Source organism: Rhineura floridana, chromosome 2 (assembly GCF_030035675.1).
Source record: "Rhineura floridana isolate rRhiFlo1 chromosome 2, rRhiFlo1.hap2, whole genome shotgun sequence".
Taxonomy (NCBI): domain Eukaryota; kingdom Metazoa; phylum Chordata; class Lepidosauria; order Squamata; family Rhineuridae; genus Rhineura; species Rhineura floridana.
Genome location: NC_084481.1, coordinates 40,855,697 through 40,876,058, shown reverse-complemented (window position 1 = coordinate 40,876,058; position 20,362 = coordinate 40,855,697). Strand labels below are relative to the sequence as shown.

Below are 20,362 nucleotides of genomic sequence, written 5' to 3'. Positions count from 1 at the left end.
CTGAGGATTCATTGTGTTTATTTTCGGAGCAACGATTCTGGAGAGGAGGAAAAAATGAACGTAGTTCATGATATCCCAGTCCTCTCCATGTTTACTTGGCGGTAAACAAATGACTTCACTGAGACTTACTGTCAAGTAAGCATACATGAGGTTGCAGACTGGATTTTCTCTTTTCTCTAGAACTTTATTCATTGTTGCTCCTTAGCTTTAGGAGCCTTTCTTTCTATTTGAAATATAACGCTGAATTGTCACCTCATTTTAAAAAGCGGGGTGGAGCTGTTGTCCGGTCTAGATACAATTAGAAAAAAAACTCATTAAAGAAAATTATCTGCTTCCAGAATGTCTTTTATTATCTTCCCGAAAATAGGTTTTCACAATGTGATTTGTACATACATAAAAAACACTTTTTAAAATGTTGCTGCTACACCAGTTTTGTTTCGGAGCTATCCTCCTATAAATAAATACTTTATCTTCCGGAGTGGTCGAACAATTCACTGAAGAGAAGAACACGTCTTAATCTTGTGAAGAGTCAAAATTTATGCTGAAATGTTTATAGGAGACACTTGGTAGATCCCTCCGGTGAGTCGCTGGAGATTACCATGTAATCGATTGAACCCAGCTTTTCCTATTTTTCAGTCAGCTCTATAGAATGCAGGCTTCAGAGTGATTAGCACCCAGTCTAGAGAAAATTAGGGGGGGTGCCCAAAGTAAAAGACCATTACAAACTTGCACGGTTTATGATTCCAGTTTAATGGCTACAGTTTATAGCAGAAAGTCGCAAACCATTTCAAACACAAATACTCATGCATGCATACTTAAGTCGCCCGCTTATATTGCGCCTCCATTTCCCGGTAAGTGTGGCCTTTTCACTGCGTTTATTATACAGCTAGGAAGGAGACACATTGTAGACCGTAGATCGGGGTCTTTGCTTTTGAATTCTTAATTCTCACGTCTGTTTCGCAATAGGATTTATTCGATGGTACACCCAGAAGAATCCATAACCCAAGATAAAGTACTTCCATTTAATAGAATAAAATAATATCGTGTATACTTGATAACTAGACTGGAACAAAATATGTCCGTTGGTTCAGTGGATAGTGCATGGAACTTAAAAAACAAACACTGCCCCCAGAATCCTGATTCTAAATACATTCCACTGGTTGGAAGAACGTCCCATTGATTTCAGTTCGGCATTTCCCCACCTTAGACCGTAATCCTAAACATACTTGTAGCTCGATCGTCCTACCTCTGTGAAAGCCACTGAGTTCAATGAGAAGCTCCTCTGAAATTAATTGAAATTGAGAAAGTGTTATGGTTGGGATTGCTGGCTAACTCGTTCAATTTCTCTCTCTCAAAAGAAGAATAGTTCATAAAAAGACCCTTTAGGACCGCAAAAGAGGGGATTTTCTTTCCTCAGTGGCCAATGTAGGTAGCTTAATCCACTCTCGCTTAAAGTGCAAAACAAGGGATCAATTTGTGTAAAGAAAACTGATATAAGAAAAAGTCATTTTATTGGTGGAGAAGAGCCACATACTCCTGTGCTGTTCAGACCTTTTGTGCACTGGGGGTGGGAAATAACGCTCAACGTATTTAAATATACACTCACCTCAAAGCTCTAAAAATCTACCGTGTATTGTGGTGTTCATACACACACGTACACACCAGTGAAAATAGACTGCTTTATGAGGGCTTGGAGCTGGGGGTGGGAGAGAGAATCCGAACAAAGACAGTATTTCACTCCTTGGTTGGCAGGCAGCTGTTAAAGGTATTTACAGCTCTACTGCATTGCGGCACTGAATGCTGCTCCTGCTAGTGTAAGAGCTAAAAAACAGGAAGTGAATGTGGGGCGGGGGAAGAGAGGGAGGAAAGAGTCGCCGCCATAAACGGTTCATTTGGTCGAATGGACAGAGCGCTTAACACAGAAAATAACATCAGCCCCAGCACAAGATCCCCTTAAGATCACTTACCCTCAAGCCCCTTTTGAAAAGCTGCCTCTTCCTTAAAGAGGAACTATAATCAAATGACTAAGTTTAATTGGATGGGAGGGGAAATCCTCCCTTTCAAAATCTTCCAAAGAGGAAGCAAGGCAGGCAATCTACATGAAACCTGTGTGAGTTAGAGGAGAATCATTTACCTATTGAGGACAGGCGGGTGGGGCGTGCAGAGGCTTGTAAAACCTCTCCACTGGAAAGGGAAAAGTGGGTTGAGGAGATTTCAAAAAAGCTGGAAGTAAGAGGTGGAGCCCAGCACTTTAGGAAGAAAAACAGTGCACTGTTTCAGAGCTCCTTGTGATGATAACTGAAGCTTTACATTCTCTGGGGAGCATTATTGTTCAGGAGTGTGCTATCCTTTACCCACATAAAGTGAGGATGGATGGAGAGCTGTATCCAGATACCTGTCATGCTGTATGCAGAGATGTCAGCGGTCTGAGATGTGTGTGTGCCAGTGTGTGTATGTACCTTAGAAGCAGGCTTTTACCCTGCATTTAAATCACTGAGACTTAAGACTTAGTAAAATAAGAAAAATCTACTTGATTTATAGAAATGCATAGTAGATAGGAAAGGCATACCTTGTTCTAACCAACAAAGTTGGAGGCGCAGTGCCCAGACTTAGGTATTGCCCTCATGGTTCAGGGGAGAGAACAAAGACAGATGTCCCCTCTCTCCTTGAACAGTAGAAGAAAAGAAGGTAAACAGGAAGGAGGGTCAGAAGTGAGGTCAGCTTCCCTGAGACTAACAGTTTACAAGGGGAGGAAATTAGGCTAGGGAAGAGCACAGGTACAGGTAGGCAAGCCTAGCCAGTTTGGACCATAACTCTAGCTTCCTTTTGGAATGCAGAAAGAACCCAAACAGGAGTTGCTCTTGCCCCACTTCCAACAAAATCAAGATAGGATTGCAGGTTTTGGCTGGCTCCTCTGACGGCCAATCATTCTCCCAAACAAACAGGCAGCAATCCATACTTTGGGAACGAATTAGCCAAACTCTGAGGCTTGAAAATAATCATCTGAAATTCTTTTATGACGGTCCATTTCAAAGTGCCATCATGAGGACCTCTAACGGGGTGGGGAGGCTGCGGTGGGGTAAAGAACAATGACGCTGCAGTGCCGCTCACGGTTACTAGCACGCAAGCAAGGAGCTTCTCCCTGCAGCAGCCCTGGGCCGCAAGCCCACAACCTCGCAGGCAGTTAAGCCTGGTTTAAAAACTCCTGCATGTCAAGACGAACGGTACTAGATCATTAGCTGGAAAGAGGTGTGGGCCGTTCACTTTGGCTTGTTGTTGTTTGATATCAGTTGTTTCGACCTGTCGGACTGACTGGCTCTGTAATGGGCCAAACATACAGGCCTCTCTCTTCACTCTGAGCAGAACAGAGAACGACCTTACTTGTTGCTCAAGGGAGTGCTGTTGAAGCCAGTGGCACTACTCGAGGGGTCAGGAAGGGTGTCAGAATTCGGTAGCGCTCCCCGAGTGGTGTTAGCGCCCCGATTTGCCTTTGAAACGACGCCAGCATTTTCTGCCTTCCTGTTTGCTAGTTCCTCGTATTCCTTTCATTGCGTCCTGTGTTGGACGCAGCACCGCCTGGCTCGCGCAGTCCCATTGAACCTGAGAGCTCTATACATGCGATTCCTTTTCTCATATCCCTTAAACAATCTGGGCATATTCTCAGCTGCTTTTCTCAGAACCTCAACCTAGGCGTTCAAGTCTCAGCGAACAAAGCATCAGCTCCGCAATGCGTTTCCTGCTCAGAGGCTGGAGCGAAACTTGTTCAGAGGAGCAGCGGGCTTGTCTTTCAGCTCTTAAAATAAGTAACTCTTTAATATTGAGTTAAGGGGAACAATACTTAAGCTTTAAAGTATGCTTTCATCTTATGCATATGTGCTTTAATGGAATGAAGGGGAAAGAAGATCCCTTGGGCGTTAAGCTTGCAATCCTGCGGTCGCGCACACTCCTAGGCAGAGGACTGGTAGGACTGGTAGAGGACTCTGAAGGCAAGGGACAGTATAATCCTAAATCTGAACAGCTGAGAATTTGCCCTGGTTTGTCGAGGAAAGCCCCTAGGAGCTGTTTCATCCTCGCGTAGTTATTTCCCAGAAGGGATTCCCTGTTACTTCTAACAATCGCTAATTTTCCTTCGTCTCCCAGCTCTCTAATCCTGTTATATCTGATTTGGGATCAGATGTCTCAAGGAGACCCTCGTTCCCCCAACCCGCCCCCGTTGTATGAATATGAAGAGCCACTTTGTTGTCTAGCCACTCGTCCAGGAGAAGGCGCTATAGGACAAGCCTGGCAGCGCTTGCTTCTTAAGACCTGCTTGAGAGCAACGGCAGTGACTCTGCTGATCTATTACCGTGCAGGGGTCCACACACTTGAAGGGCTGCAGAACTGCGATGCCGAGGACTCGCAGGACGCTCTGAAAAGCTCTCTCAGCTTTTCAGCAGCTTCAAGGAGAAGGATACGAAATCCTAGATCTCTACAATAATGTCTTGCCCCGCTCCACCCACAATAGAGAGCAAGGGTCACTATTTTAAAAAAAGGCCCCTTTATTTGGCAGAGTAGCCTCTTGCTTAAACTACATGCCTAAACAGTTGCAAATTTTGGGAGTTGTAGTTCCATGAGAGGCTGGGACACTTTGATTCTTAGCATTCTAAAAAAAGAAACAAACTACAGTTGCCAGATTCTTTTTTTTGGGGGGGGGGAGAAGCACAAGCAGAAAAACTAGTTTCAGAATGTTCTGCATTTCTGAGCCCTGACAGAATCATACAGTAGTTGGAAGGGAATTCTGAAGTCTTCTAGTCCAGCCCCCCCCCCTCAGTGTAGGATCTGCAATGCAGGATTCATTGTCAGAATCCCTGATAGATGGCTGTCCAATCTCTCCTCCCAGCAAAGGAGGGTCTGCCACCACCTCTGGAGGCACCCTGTTGCACTGTTGAATAGCTGTTTTAGTTTTCCTAATGTTTAGCCAACATCTGCAATTTCCACCCATTAGTTCTAGTCCTGTCCTCTGGAACAACAGAGAACAAGCCTGTTCCATATTCTGCATGGAAGCCCTACGGATATTTGAAGACCGCTATTCCGTCCCTCCTTAAACTTTTTTTCTAAGCTAACCCTGCCCTTGATTGTTCAATGGTCCCTCATTGGACTTGATTCCCAGACCATTCACCATCTAGGTCACCCTCCGCTGACCACACTCAAACTTGTCAGTACAGTACTCCAGATGCAGTCTGACTAGCACAGAATATAGTGGAACTATCTTTTGATCTGCACATTATGCTGCTGTTAATATTGTTGGAATATGTGGTTCAACTCCAACTTGTGGGTTGAGGCTGCAAGGGGTTAAAAAGGGTAGCTAGAGAGGAGACCTCTTGGTTGCTAGGCTATACCTGTCCTTTGATCTCCTGCTGTCTCTTCCTTCCTGCTAGAGTGATATGCATAGGATGTTGATCACATCTCCTTCCCTCCTTCCTTCTTCTTCTTTCTCTTGTGAGGGAGAGCAGACATATTTTCTTTGTCTCTCCCTCTCCTCAAGCATGAGGGCAAACACTAGGCTTAGTGTTTGCATCTCCAACATAGCTAGTTAATTAGATATAGGACTCTTTCCTATCAAGTATGTACTTCCAGAATAAAGTAGTTATTCCTTATTTTAAAGCTTAAAGTCTCTGTCTGACTAATTTGCAGGGAAGGTGTAATCTTTAGCAAAGATTCAAACACACATATAGGCTCACTCAGAAATCTCCGTTCCCAGCTTCGCCACTCTCTGACAAATACATCCTAAACTTGCATTAGGATTTTTTTCTAAGCAGCTGCATCATATTGCTGGCCTATGTATAGTTTATGATCAGCTAAGGCACCTAGGTAGTTTTTGTATGTTTGCTGCCAAGCTGGGTCCCTCCCATCCTATATATGTGCCTTTAATTCTTAGTACCTAAATGCAGGATTTCACTTTCATATTTGTTGACTTTTATCTGGTTCCTTCTGGCCCAACACTCAAAATTGTCAGTCAGTGGCACTCCACTCAAGAAAGTTATATTAACAGGACAATCCTATACATATTCATTCAGAAGTGAGTCAGTTCAGCTGGGCTTATTCCCATGTGAATGGACAAGGGTTTGCAGCCTAAACCTCCATGAGTTCATAAGATTGAGATGGAATGTTATAATCCTATGTACAGTCCTTTGGGAGCACATTCCACTGAATTCAGTGAGAAGTTGCTTCTGAGTAAATATAATAGGATCACTCTGCAGATTTGAGATCAGAGAGCAGATCTGCTAGGGCAGGCTATTGAGGTCAATGGGGAGCCACACCTTTGTTCATTTGCCATGCCTTTGTCCTTCCACAGTCTGGTTCTATCCATGTCCATTTAAAAGTAAATCCCATTGAATTAAATGGGATGGTATGTCAAGGTGCTCAGGACTGCCACACCGGTAATGCTCATACGCCCTGCCTTCTTTTCTTTTCAGTCTCATTTCACCCGCATACCTGTGGGTGGAGAGGGACTGTCAGACCTCTTTTAGACCAGACCAAAGAGGTATTACAGCTACCCATTTAAAAATCACAAATGAAATGGCCTCTCACTATCACACTACACTGCCCGGGTCTCCCACAGACCAGTGCCATTTAAAATGTCACCAGCCAGCCTCCTCGACCCTCAAGTGCAGCCTCTGTTTATGAGTCTATATAGAGGGCCTTTTGTACCATGGCAAGCAAGTGGTCACAGCTAGTTATTTCACGGGATCATCATCAGCCTGATCTTTGAAGTTGCTGTTTTTCTCCTGCTTCCTTTGCTTTCCCTTTGATCTCTGATGGCCCCTAAAATGACAGCCGTTCCTCTCAACGGTCTCTTATTTCTGTAGTGCTGTAAGGATCCCGTCTATTGGCTTGTGGTCTCCCCAAAAGGAGGTGATAAAAGCAAATTGATGTCTAGCCTTTCTTTCTGTCTGTCCCAGCAGCCCCCCCAACTCCCAGCCTCATTCATTTGACTCTTTCAAGGTTCATCTTCCACAGTCAAGACACAAGTACTTGGCCTAGACTGACCTTCTGTGCCAGACAACCATTTCCTCCCCCCCCATTTGTATGTGCAATTGATAGTTCACTGCCCTCGTATTCAAGCTTGTGGTTTCCATCAGTGGCTTTTGCTCTTCTTTCCTGGGTCAGAGCACCTGCTTTTATAATGCTGTCCTGTAATAAGGGGAAGGGCTGTGGCTCAGTGTAGAGCATCTGCTTTGCATGCAGATGGTTCAGTCCTTGGCATCTCCAGGGCTGGGAATGTCTCCTGTCTAAAACCCTGGAGAGCCACTGCCACTCAGTGTAGACAACACTAAGCTAGATGGACCATTGGCCTGATTCGTTATGAGGCAGCTTCCTGTGTGGCATCTCCTCAGATGTTAGCCCCACTAAGTGTTGCACTGTGTGTAATTTGTGTGCTTAATTTAGTTTAAAGCAACACAACAGCAGCAGAGTAACAGCAGATGTTGAAATGCGAGTGTGCCAGCATGTGCATGCATTTACCTAAGAAAGCAGGCTTTTATCCTGCATCAGCATCATTGAGACTGGAGACTTAGTAAAATAAGAAAAGCTACTTTATTTATAGAAATACATAGTAGATAGAAAAGCATATCTAGTTCTAACTAACTAAGTTGGAGGTATAATGCCCAGGTGTAGGAGTTAGCCTCATGGCTTGGAGAGAGCAGAGACAAAAGGATGTCACCTCTCTCCCGGACAGTCAGAGGAACAAAGGAAGGGAAAGAGAGGAAGGAGGAGGGGCAGGTAAGCGTCCCTAAAGACGTAACAGTCTAGCGACAGAAGGAAGTCAGTCAGAGCATCACAGGTAAAATATAAACAAAGCCTATCCATCTGAAGGATCCTAGCTCTATATTCCCTCTGCAGCACAAACAAAAGAACAAAACAGGAGTTGCTCTTGCCCCACTTCCAACACCCCTTCTCAACGAGTGTTTGGTTCAGTCCTCGAGATTCGTCTTGTCTCGCAGCTTGCAATGCCTGGACTTTGCAATGCCTTCGTGAGAGCGTCTGCAGTCATATCTTCTGCTGGACAATACTCCATCTTGACCGGTCCTCTGCGGTAGGTGGGTGCTTCACTTGGTGCGTGAACTCACCCCTTCTGACTCCAAGAGTCTGTTGCATCCTTGCTTGCTTCCCAGTCCATTTTGGTTGGTGAGCTGGTTTTTCAGCACAGGTATCCCAGTCTACCACCACATCTAGCTTGGTAACAGTATTGATATACAGACTTTTCTTTAGCATGTGGCTTTTTCTTGAATTTCCTCTTGTAGCCTGCAGCTTTCTTTCCTTGAGGAAGCTTGGTTAGTGTCCAAGTCTCACTTTGGTGTAGAGATTCCAGCTGTTGCTTGGCTGTCTGCCTCCACCTCTCAGCTTCGGCTTTGGGTAAGGCTTCAATCTCTTTCCAGGTCTCTGGCTCTGGAAGTTCATCTCTTATGAGGTGAGCAAGTCTCTCTGGTGGTACACCTCTGTTGGTGCATTCAGAGCATCTGGGTGCTGGTGCTTCTGCTGCCCCTTCTGGCTCTGATGCTTCTTCTGGCTCTATTGGCTCTTGTGGCTCAGATTCCTCATCTTCCTCTGCAGGTGTGTTGTTATACCTTCTTCCTTTTCGCTGTCATCTCTTTGGTGTGGCACCCCTTCTGGTTGGTGTGCACACTTTCTTTCATCAAAATGGACAGCTCTGCATACTTCAACTTTGCCAGTTTGGGGATCTATTACTCTGTATCTCTTCTGTGTTGGAGAATGTCCAATAAATATTACTTCCCTGGCAGTGTTGTCAAGTTTGGATCTCTTTTCCTTTGGGATGTGCACAAAGGCCTTGCACCCAAATACACGAAGGTGTGACATACTTGGTATCATGCCACAGTTCAAATGGTGTTTTGTTGGTTGCAGATGCAGGAAGTTGGTTCTGCAGGTAAGTGGCAGTAACCACAGCTTCTCCCCACTACTGCTTTGGTAAATGTGCATCTTCCAGCAGGGAATGAACCATTTGTTCAAGGGTCCTGTTCATTCTCTCCGAGACCCCATTCTGCTCTGGATTGTATGCAATTGTGGTCTGGTGCTCTATGCCTTCCTCACGGAGAAAGTCTACCATAGCTCTAGACTCATACTCCCCTCCATTGTCAGATCTTATGATCTGTGTCTTTCTGCCAAATTTGTTGGACACAATCCTAACATACATTCCTTCAGTTTTTGAAGTACTTGACTTTTCTCCTTTATTAGATACATGGTAGTATACCTGGTGTAGTCATTTATAAAAGTCAGCATGTATAAATTTCCACCTTGGGAGGGCATTCTCATTGGCCCACAAAGATCAGTGGTTTTCCACTCACTTTTCTTAGGAAATTTTGGTCTCATACTTTTAGTTTTAATGCGGCACTCGCAACTTTGTGTACAATTGCATTGTCTCACTCTAATGCCTCTTGCCAAATTCTCTTTCTCTAGAGTAGTAATTCTAGTTAGGCTGGCATGTCCCATCCTTCTATGCCAGATATGCAAGCATTCAGAATCACTGCTTTCCTTGACCACATCTGCATGCATGGTTTCTAAGTATTCTAAAATTAAAAGTCCATTTTTCACTTTTGCAGTGCAACTTATTACTCCTTTATCTAGAACATGGCAAAATTCTCCACTCATATGAAGTTCACCTCCAAACTCCATTATTCTAGCCACACATTAAATTGTCCTTAAAATCTGGAACACAGAGACAGCTTTTCAGTTCTCTTTCTTTGCCCATGTGGCACTCTGCATAACAATTCAACTGTACCAATTCCTTCACAGAAAATTTCTTGTCCAGACGCTGCAAGTATCTTTTGCTTGTGACTTTTAAAACTTTTAAACAGGTTTCTATCAATTATGATATGCGAGGTGGATCCTGAGTCAATTAAAAATCTGCTTTTACAATCACTCTTACCTTCATGATAAGACACATAGCTATAAGTCTCTGTTTTTGGCTTTCTCTGCCAAGTTTGGCTGGGAGCTTCTCGTTTGAAGTCAAGCTTTGGAGTTGTCTGCCACCTATCACTTTCCCTTTGAAAATGTTTTGGAGAGTCACATTTAAAATACAAATTCCATCTCTCTTCCCCCTTTTGTGGATTGGGGTGGTGACTCATGTGGCTACCTTTTGTTTGTTTGTTTCTCCCCATAGTAAAGTTTGCTTGCTCAGGCACAGCCTCCATTTCCTGCCTTTCCCGAAAGTCCTGGTCTTTTAAATACAATATAAGCTGACTCAGACTTTGATCAGAATTTTCTAGCACGCAGGAAATTAATTTATGATCCTGATTAAGAGAGCTTAAAAGCAATCCTTTCTTTAATTCTTCATCCAGAAATCTGCCACATATTTCCAATTTTGCAAAAAGTTCTGAAAACTTTTCTATGTATTTATTCAGACTGCCCCTTTCAGCAGTCTCCTTCAGAGTAAATAACTCTTTGTAAAGAAACATAATGTGGCTCTTTGTTTTCTTGTTATAGACTTCTCCAAGTTTGTGATACATTTCCTTTACACTGTTACATCCTGCACAGAAATTTAATGCTTCATCTGATAGAGCAGAAATAAGCAGGGATTTTACTTTTGCATGCTTACATCTCCATGAAGCTGTTGCATTCACATCCTCAGCCAATGGTTCAGGATCAGTCAGAATTCCTTTCAAGTCTTCTCCTTCGAGGAGGGCTGTGAACCTTATATCCCATAATTTGTAGATATCTTTTCCAGCCTTCGAACGCGTCTCTTGAGTGTTGATACTTCAGCCATCCTTTCTATCTTTGTTCTGCTTTTCTTTCTAACTTAAAGTCTCCCTTGTAAATTATGCACAAGCACTTTTAGCTTAAGCTACAACTTGCATTCAACTTTGTTTGCTGGGCCCATAACCCTTGTTGCGCTGTGTGTAATTTGTGTGCTTAATTTCGTTTAAAGCAACACAACAGCAGTAGAGTAACAGCAGATGTTGAAATGTGAGTGTGCCAGCGTGTGCGTGCGTTTACCTAAGAAAGCAGGCTTTTACCCTGCATCAGCATCACTGAGACTGGAGACTTAGTAAAATAAGAAAAGCTACTTTATTTATAGAAATACACAGTATATAGAAAAGCATACCTAGTTCTAACTAACTAAGTTGGAGGCATAATGCCCAGGTGCAGGAGTTAGCCTCATGGTTTGGAGAGAGCAGAGACAAAGGGATGTCTCCTCTCTCCCAGACAGTCAGAGGAACAAAGGAAGGGAAAGGTTGGAAGAAGGAGGGGCAGGTAAGCTTCCCTAAAGACGTAACAGTCTAGCAACAGAAGGAAGTCAGTCAGAGCATCACAGGTAAAATATAAACAAAGCCTATCCGTCTGGAGGACCCTAGCCCTATCTTCCCTTTGGAGCTTAAACAAAAGAACAAAACAGGATTTGCTCTTGACCCACTTCCAACACTGAGTTTAATTGAGCTTACTCCCAGGAAAGTGTGCATAGGATCCTTAAAAATTCAGTTCCCACCCTGACCTAGCTCTCTGGTTTCACTTAGCTTATTCTCTGAGATGGGCATCATTCTGATAGCTAAGCAGAACCCTCCAAGTTCAGAGGCAGTATACCTGTGAGTACCAAACGCTGGATAAGACATGCATGGGAAGGCCATAATCTTCTTTCCCTGATTATGAGTAGCTGTTGGAAACAGCCTTACCTAATTCAGCAACGCAATTAGCAGTTCCTTTGTCCTCAGAAAATGGTCTTGATCAACATGAATGTTTAACACCATCAAGAGTTGATTGTAAAGTAGCCTAAATAAATGCAAGGCTCCTTGCCATGAGAAACACAAAAATGGGTGACCACAGCAAATTTCTGTTGGTCAAAAGACCATACGCTGGGAAGCTATGCCAGCTTCTTATTAGGAGTTTTTGGAATTTTCCCTTTGTGAAACTCAAAACCTGGCTAGTGTTTTCCAACAGAAATCTGCCTCCTGTTTCCTGCCTCCTGCTGCAGAATCTTGTCTGATCAATCACATCATTTAGTTAGAGGCAAGCCAGAATGATCTGAATTGAACGTATTCTCCAGTCACTGCAGTCGTGGGTCACGAGCCTAGGGAATAAACTCCACTGAGTTCGACAGGATTTACTCCCTAGCAATCGTGATTAGGATTGCAGCCCTAGTTTGTAAGGAGAATGTGCATAGCTGTAAGATTTGATGTAATTAAATTATAGAATTTAAAGTAAGGGGTGACACAGCTAGCTTTGTTGAAAGCAGTCCTACAAAGGGCAAAAAAGGAGTAAAAGAGACTTCAGCTGGACTTTCCCCCACCCCAACTCCTTCCGCCTTTGCAGCTACAGCAGATGGGCAGAGAGAGCACCAGATTTCCAAAATGTACATTTTTGAACTGGGGTGATATCCAATATTACTTATACTGGGAGCAGACCGTTTGTAATAATTGGAGTAATGTGGTTGAGTCCATTGATTTCTGTGGATCCGCTCTGAGTTGGATATCACCCCCATTGTCCCCCCAAAAGCAGGCATAAAACCTGAGATCCAAAAGCTCAGGTTCCAGGCAGCCATTTCTTTCTGTTAAAGACAACTGGACTTCTTTTCCAGGTAGTAAAATGCCTTCGGGATCGAGCTACAGATTGGTTAATAAATGAACCAGTAGGCTTCCTTGCATAACTTGACAAGAGATCCTATTTCATTGGCTTTGAATCTTGTGTAGGTTAACACCAAGTTATTAATTTGATGTTGACTCGGATCTTATTGTGTTATTATCCAGGGGTGGAGATTCTGTTCTGCTTCCTTGTAGGGAATGGGGATAAAAGGGAAACTCTTATGTTTGTTCACCGCCCTGAGAGCTATTTTGCTAAGGGCGGTATATAAATTGAAATAATAAATAATAAATTATTTCCTTTTCACGTGCCTTCTTAAGCCCAGGCCTTTTGAAGGCACTTCATAGTACTAATCCGCTTTGAACGGAACCATTTTTCAAACTTCTGATTTTTCACCTGAGAACCCTCTCTGCTGATGTATGCTTGACCACACTTAATGAAAGGCCACGTCATCTCCTCCCACAGCTCATTTGCCTTATTTCCTCCTTTTTTTGTGGTTTCTGAGCCTTAAGCCCCTTGCCAATTTCCACTGGGTGCATTTATCCTAAATTTTGTGGGTGACGCCAAGGAGCTGAACCGACTTCTTATGCACTTACCCTTTTGAGAAATAGCCAAGTCATTTGTGCTGGCATTTTGATCACTACCCAGTACGAGTTTATTCTGATTTAGTCCAAAGCTTGTACAGTAGTGGTTGTAGTAGTAGCAGAAGAATCTATTCCCACCGCATTTCTTTCTGCCTGTCAGAGAAAGCTTCTGAACTGGGTCTCAGAAGTCCTCTGTGAACTAGATCCCTCCGTTCCTAATATGATTTACTATTTCCCTTTTCTGTGAATATCGTCACTAATGAACCCCATTACCTTTGATGACCATTTAGAAAATGGTTCCTTCCTTCCTTAATTGTGGCCCTCAATGCAGAAACTTTCTTTTTTAAAAGACATATTAAACCCAGCATTTTACTAACTTCATAATGGGCTTCTTCTTACAGAAAAAAGGACCACAACTAGATGCTATTTTATATTTACAAAGCATTTGACTTGAGGCCAGTCACTAGAGCTGGGCAACAGAACGTGTTTCTTTTGCTAAGGCTGGAGCCAGGAAATCCTGAAGAGCTGGGTGCCTCTGAACATGTATAGAGTGCATTTATTTTATCTCAGAGGAACAACTAAGCAGCACACTTCTGAGATCAGGAGGAAGTTTTTCTAGGGCAGAGAGAGAGACTTACAAAGAGATTTGAATCCAGGTGCCTCTAATTTTGTAATTAGGGCAGAAAGAGCCCTGTCATTGGATACAGTAATGCAGCTATATCAGTCAGCTGGTTTTGGTTTTCACGAAAGGGCAAGTTATTTAAATTATGTAATTATTGTTGGTTGGAGGGGGTGTTTGTGGGTTTTCTGCCTCAGGTGCCAAAATAACTTAAGAACATAAGAAGAGCCTGCTGGATCAGGCCAATAATCCATGTAGTCCAGTTGCCCATGGGAAACCCCCAAGCAGGACCTGAGTGCAAAGAGCACTCTCCCATCCTGCAGTTTCCAGCAACTGTTATTTGGAAGCATACTGCCTCCGCATGTGGAGGCAGAGTAGAGCATTCATAGCTAGTAGCCACTGAGAGCCTTTTCCTTCATGATTTTGTCTAAACCTCTTTTAAAGCCATCCAAGAGGGCCTCCTGCAGATAGCATTTTGTCAAGGAAGTCCATTCTGCACAACATAGGAAGAGGACCTTTAGTGCTGTAGCACCTACCCTTTGGAATTCCCTCCCCTAAAATATACCACTTCTGTTATCTTTTTAATGCCTAGTGAAGACCTTCCTCTTTCAACAAGCCTTTTAAATAGAGACATTATCCCAATCTGTGACTTTGCTGGAATTGCTTTTTAACATGTTTTTAAAGCTGTATTATATATATATATATATATATATATATATATATATATAAAGCTGTTTTGTTTTTATATGTTTTAAGATGTTTTAGAGTGTTTTTAGTGTTTTTGTTTGCCACCCTGGGCTCAATCTGGGAGGAAGGGCAGGACATAAATAAAATAAAATAAATACATTGGTGGCCACCACTTTCTCTTGTAGGAGCGAATTTCATAGTTTAACTATGCGGTGCATGAAGAAGTAGTTTCTGTCCTGAATCTTCCAGCATTCAGGTTCACTGGATGTCCACAAGTTCTAGTATTATGAGAGAGAGAGAAAACCTTTTCTCTATCCACTTTTTCCATGCCATGCATAATTTTATATACTTCTGTCATGTCACCTCTTTCTCTCTTTTTCTCTAAACTTGCTGCAAATGGTGTCACCTTTCCTCATAGTGAGTTACTCCATCCCCTTGAACATTTTGGTTGCCCTTTTCTGAACCTTTTCCAACCCTACAATATCCTTTTTGAGGTGAGGTGACCAGAACTGTACACAGGATTTCAAATATGGCCACACCATGGATTTATAATGGCATTATGATATTGGCAGTTTTATTTTCAGTGCATTTCCTAGTGAACCCTAGCATGGAATTTACCTTTTTCTCAGCTGCTGCACACTGGACTGACATATTCATTGAGCTATCCACCATGATTCCAAGGTCTCCTTCCTGGTTAGTAACTGCCAGTTCAGACCCCATGAAATTGGCTGACCTTGGGCACTAAGTATTTTGACCAGGGGTGGATGTGGCAAATTGGCACTATTTGCTGCTCACATCAGGCAGAAAAATTAAGGTGTTTTGCTGTGTTTCATATGAAAGGCCTAAACTGAGTAACCAGTCTCTGTGTTGTGCAAGAACAGGAGACAGACCAGCAATTTATTTATCATGCACCCGGCAGCACATGTTAGAAAATAAATATTACTAGCTTTGCATCCTAAAGCAATGACCCTTTGGAGCTTAGCATTTCAGGCTGCAGGTAAGGGCTCACATGACAGACTTCTTCCTGTAAACAAAACAATGTGATAGCAGGAGGGGGATAGATGTCCTGGATAAGGGTTCTACAGTAGCTGTCTAAACGTCTATGTGCATGATTTTCTTTTCTTTTCTTTTAAATGGAGGATATGGTGAAGTGTTTGATCACTTGAGCCCCCATGTGACTGGGACTCTGAAGTAGTATAGTCCAGATGCAGGTTTACCACTATGTCAAGAAAAAGGCCTATATAATACAGCAGGAACCAAGCACCTCTCTTGAATCTAGCCTCAGGGGTCCATATGTCCACTTAGAACAGGGATAGCCATCATGGTGCCCTCCAGACATTGTGAATGACAATTCCCATCATTCCTGACCATTGCCCATGCTGGCTGGGGCTGATGGGAGTTGCAGTTCAAAACATCTGATGGTCACCGCAGTAAGAACCCCAATTTAGAGTGTTGATATCATGACGGCTGGACCATAACCAGAAGGTCTTTTTTTGCAAAAAGAACAGAAGACCAAATGCAGATCAGGAAGGGGAAATTTAGGAAAATTTTGAATATATGTCCAATAGTGGAAGTGTTAATGTCAAGAATAGGTTCCCAGCATTAAATCCTCATCTCTAAGAATGTACTCAGAATCAGGAACCAAATTAAGAGAAAGTACTTGAACAGAAACTGATTTCTAAACTTGTGTCATGGAAGCAAGGCACACTGAGACCAATATCAGGTAAAGGCCAGGGCTTCAGCCTGTATCAGAGCTGGGCTGCTTAAGTCCAATTGTAGGATTCTAGCCCCAGGGAAGTCTAAATTCAATATGGTGAAACTGAGGTCAATATGGTGAAACTGGAGTAAATCCTCTTTCTTTGATTTCATTGGGCTGTGGCCCAACTTTGGGATATAACTCACATCTTAAACCTATAATATACTGTTGAAAGGAAATGGGTATAATCGAAAACCACCATTCCCTTGATAGAGACAAAGTCCACTAACTTATATAAAGGGTAGCCCACATGGTGTTCTCCAGAATGTTGCTGGACTCTCAACTCCCATCAGCCCCAGCCAGCATGGCCAATGATGGTGGGAACTGTAGTCCAAAAATATCTAGAGGGCATCACCCTCTAGGATATGTTTTAAAAATAAGTCCCATCAGTTACATGGAAGCAAGTTCCATTGGAAGAGGCTGTAATCGTCTAAATACTTCCTTGGGAGTCAGTCTCATTGGGATTTATTTCCTAATAAGCAGGTATATAACGGGGCTATTAAATACTTTTCATGTGTGACTTTGAGCCTTTCTATCATGTGAATGCTGCGTATGAGAGAAGGATCAGGGAGGGAATCTGGTGTATATTTTTTCCCTTGGATGTGTTTTAGAACTATTTAAATCTCACCTGAGGAAACATCCATGCCCCCCATGATACTCTCTCTTGGGATAATTACAACAAGGTTACCCTTTAGTATTTTTGGAAGGTGGGGCTGGGTGGACACAATTCACTTGGACACAGATCACAAAAATAACCCCTTCCACAAACCAGTTACTCAGGAGTGCTTGGATTTCAGCAGGTTTAACTTCAGTTAATTTGGTTGGCAAAACTAAGCTAGCTGAACTAGACGGCAGACAAAGTCCTTTAAGCACACTTATCTGAAAGTAAGTCCCATCCAAATTCAAATCCAATCAATCAGTGTCAATCAATCCACATGAAATGGATCTTGTTTAAACTGGGTTTAATACAAGAATTCCAGATTATCAACACTGTGGACCTAAGTGTACCAGAGGCCTGATTTACAGACAGCCTCATGACCATTCTCTGATCCGAATCCATGCCCCACAAAGATTTGTTCGTGCTTGGCTTTTTTGTGTTTCACGTTGCTTGGATATGTTTATTTGAGCTTCTCACGTTTGGGTTACTGGAATCTTCACTTGCTTTGGAAAGCAGAGCGTACTTGTACTTGGACTGGAAAGATTAAAAAAACACTAGAAAACAATGTCAATTGATCAACATCTTGCACAACTATGACAGCCCAAAATTCTAGGCATGTATTCTGCAGTATTCCTGCAGCCTTTCCCAACCTTTGGTTCCCCAGATGTTGTTGGACTACAATTCCCATCAGGCCCAGCCAGCATGGACAATGGTCAACCCCAGCCAGCATGGACAATGGATGGGAATTGTAATCCAGAAACATCTGGGGACCCAAAGGTTGGGATTGGCTGCCAGAGAAAAAAAAGGGATTTGAGTGAGATTTCTTCTTCGGAGTAAGTGGCTGGTGGACTGAAACCTGCTGTCTCCGACGTTGAAAACTGGCCAGCTTAAGTTTACAGTCAGATCTACACGCCTGTTAAACTAAAATACTTCATTTAGACCTCGGAACTCTTGTTACTGTTCTAAGTAATGTGTCTACGAAGGGGGGAGGGGAGGCAGCATTCGTTTATAACAATATGCAAACATCCAGACACTTTGACTGAATTCGATCCTGGGTACAGTGCTGGTCAGGGGAACCTTAAAAAGAATCCATCCTTTCCATCAGGTGAAAATCAACCGAGACTGCATATGTTCTTAACGATTCTGAAGGGCATGCCTAAAGTCTTGCTCACCTACATGACTTAGGACACCTTCTCCTGAGGGCCTAACCCTATGCGTTACAGCGGCGCATGCTAACCCATGCTTGGGATTCATTTTCATAAATCATTTCCCTGTAATAATAAGATCAATTGACATGGCAGGAGCGTCAGGGGGGCTGGGTCTTCCGCATTGACATTTCTGCCCTATCCTTTTAAATGTCAGAAGGTCCTTTATTTTCTCTCGCCTTGTTAATAATAAGAATTATTATTATTACTATTATCTGAGTATTATTTACAATGATTCAATCCATTGACCTACACAACTAGAAGAACATTTACCCCTGCCCTCGATTTTATGTTTCTTTCTCTATATCTGTGTATAGATCCCCCCCTAAACACACACACACTCAAAACTTGTGACGCAAAAAGTGATCAGTCATGCAAGGGTGATTCCTTCCCCGGGACATTTGACTTCCGGTGTTTCCGAATTTTAGTTTATTTAAAATCCACTTTGACTTACGCACCCCTCCTTCTCCCTCCCTCTCTGCTCCCTCCTCCCTTTCGTTCACACCAGACTTTTTATTGTTTTATGGCCCTCCTGAAAGCTTCACTTATCAAAGATTTCGGGAGGAGGCGGAGAGGACAGGAATAGGCTTAGTCATTTTATCACGTTTACAAGTCCTGCGTATCTCCTTGCGCTTTGAGACAGTTTGGTCAGTATGGAAAGCCCCAGAACAGGCCGCAAGATAAGAACTGGCGATCCCTTTTTCCTGGATCCATGTCGCCCAAGGATCCTGCCTCTAACAGTGGCCAGCCATACTTTTTGGAAGCTCCTGAGCAGGCACGGCAAGTAATGGCCTTCCTTGTTGCGCCCACCCAACATCTGCTGTACTGCCTCTGCACATGGAGGTTCTGCTATCGGCCAATCATTCCCCCCCCTGAGCCCCACATATACACTTTCGGCAGCTCCTTAGCGATCAGACATCGACACGTTCTTCCTATGACCAACCGTTCACACCAGAACCATCCTTCTTATAGAACGGGACTATTCCCAAGTAAGTGAGTTGTGTGCGCATGGCAGCCCTCTGGATGATCGCGTAGTCAAGGGCCTGACCTTAAAGAAAGGCAGGGGGCTAGCAGGAAGGATCCCACAAATCTGGTGATGGCCTTTGGTGTTGCTTAAAAAGTCTCCGCTCCCTCCTTCACCCATCCCCACTATCCTCCGCGCACACATTCATTCAAATAAATGTTGAATCAGTACTCACGGCGAAATGCACGCGTTCCTTTCCTCAAAAGCAATAAAGGGGAGCGCTAAACTACCTCTTTGGCCGCTGTCTTCGCCCAACTCGCTACAGTATTTTTAAAAGCCTGGCCTAAACCCTGCAGACACGCAGGGCCTCCCGTGCATGGTCCTTCCTATTCTGGACTCCTTTAAATTTCATAGGGCACAGGGTGCGCGTGGGGCTTTCCCCCCTCCCGCCTTCCGTCCAGACCCTCTTTATTTAAGTGAATAAAAGTTTAAAGCTGGAGGTTATTTATTGTTCCGTCGAGATAAGTCCTGAGTGGCTCTTTCGAAGCACGTGATTCCAATAAACTTTGTTTTATGGCTTGAGAGTTGACAAGCCAAAATATAATTCCCACCATAAATTAGTTTAAGAGCATACAAATGCAGATGCTTTCGTTCCTGGGAGCAGTGATAGGGAAAGAGTTAGGCAGGAGTCCTCTGCCTGCATCCAAGCGACAGGACTTTGGCTTCTCTCGGGGGTACCGTCCTCTTCCCTTTGGGAAAGCTCACAGTAAGTCTCTCCTTGTTCCCCATACTTGAGTGAGCCCCTTTCTCTAGCGACGTTTTTTTTCGCGCGTGATGTTACCTGAAACGGTACATGAATTATTAGATCAAATCCGGGGGAGCCCGAAAGTCTTATTAGAACAGCTCTTCATCGGATTTGCTCCAAGCTTCGAAGAGCTGTCAGTAAATTGTTCGACGATTATTTGTGTGTTTGTTTATTTGAAAATAAACAAACAAAACCGGCAGCCTTGGTTTAAGCCGATATTGTACTTTCAATGTTTCATTTGCTTAGATTTACCTATCACGGCGCTGAGTTCTAGCTGTTGTTTTAGAAGGAAACTGGAGGGAGGGACGGAAAGAGAGAAACCTTTTGAGACGACAAGATGCATCTATGGAATTATTGCTAAACTGGAACTGAGTGTTTATTCAGCCCTTCTCAGGGATAAAGCAAGCAATGGGATGAACTGGAGTAGGGGGGGGCGTTTGAAAATAACCGAACTTTGTTTCTCCCTGGAAACGTTTTTTAAAGAGTGTGTCTGTCTCCACGTGGGCGATAATGTAGA

The 20,362-nt window shown here is 43.4% G+C and overlaps 1 protein-coding gene and 1 long non-coding RNA gene across 3 annotated transcripts in view; one reads left to right on the top strand and one right to left on the bottom strand.

The window, feature by feature from the left end:
• HOXD3 (homeobox D3) overlaps positions 1-20,362 on the top strand; it is a 57,224-nt gene that overhangs the window by 1,377 nt on the left and 35,485 nt on the right. Inside the window, exon 1 of one of the 2 annotated variants that reach the window (XM_061608397.1) lies at positions 19,697-19,806. The exons of the other annotated variant lie outside the window; for it this stretch is intronic. The gene's annotated coding sequence lies outside the window, so the exon portion shown is untranslated. Of the gene's footprint in view, positions 1-19,696; positions 19,807-20,362 lie in introns of those variants that run through there. 2 annotated transcript variants of the gene reach the window in all.
• On the bottom strand, positions 287-2,043 carry LOC133378121 (uncharacterized). The gene is made up of 3 exons (XR_009760866.1): positions 1,968-2,043; positions 1,247-1,282; positions 287-679 (listed from the first exon to the last, which is right to left on the bottom strand). It is a non-coding gene; the product is annotated as an uncharacterized LOC133378121 (long non-coding RNA).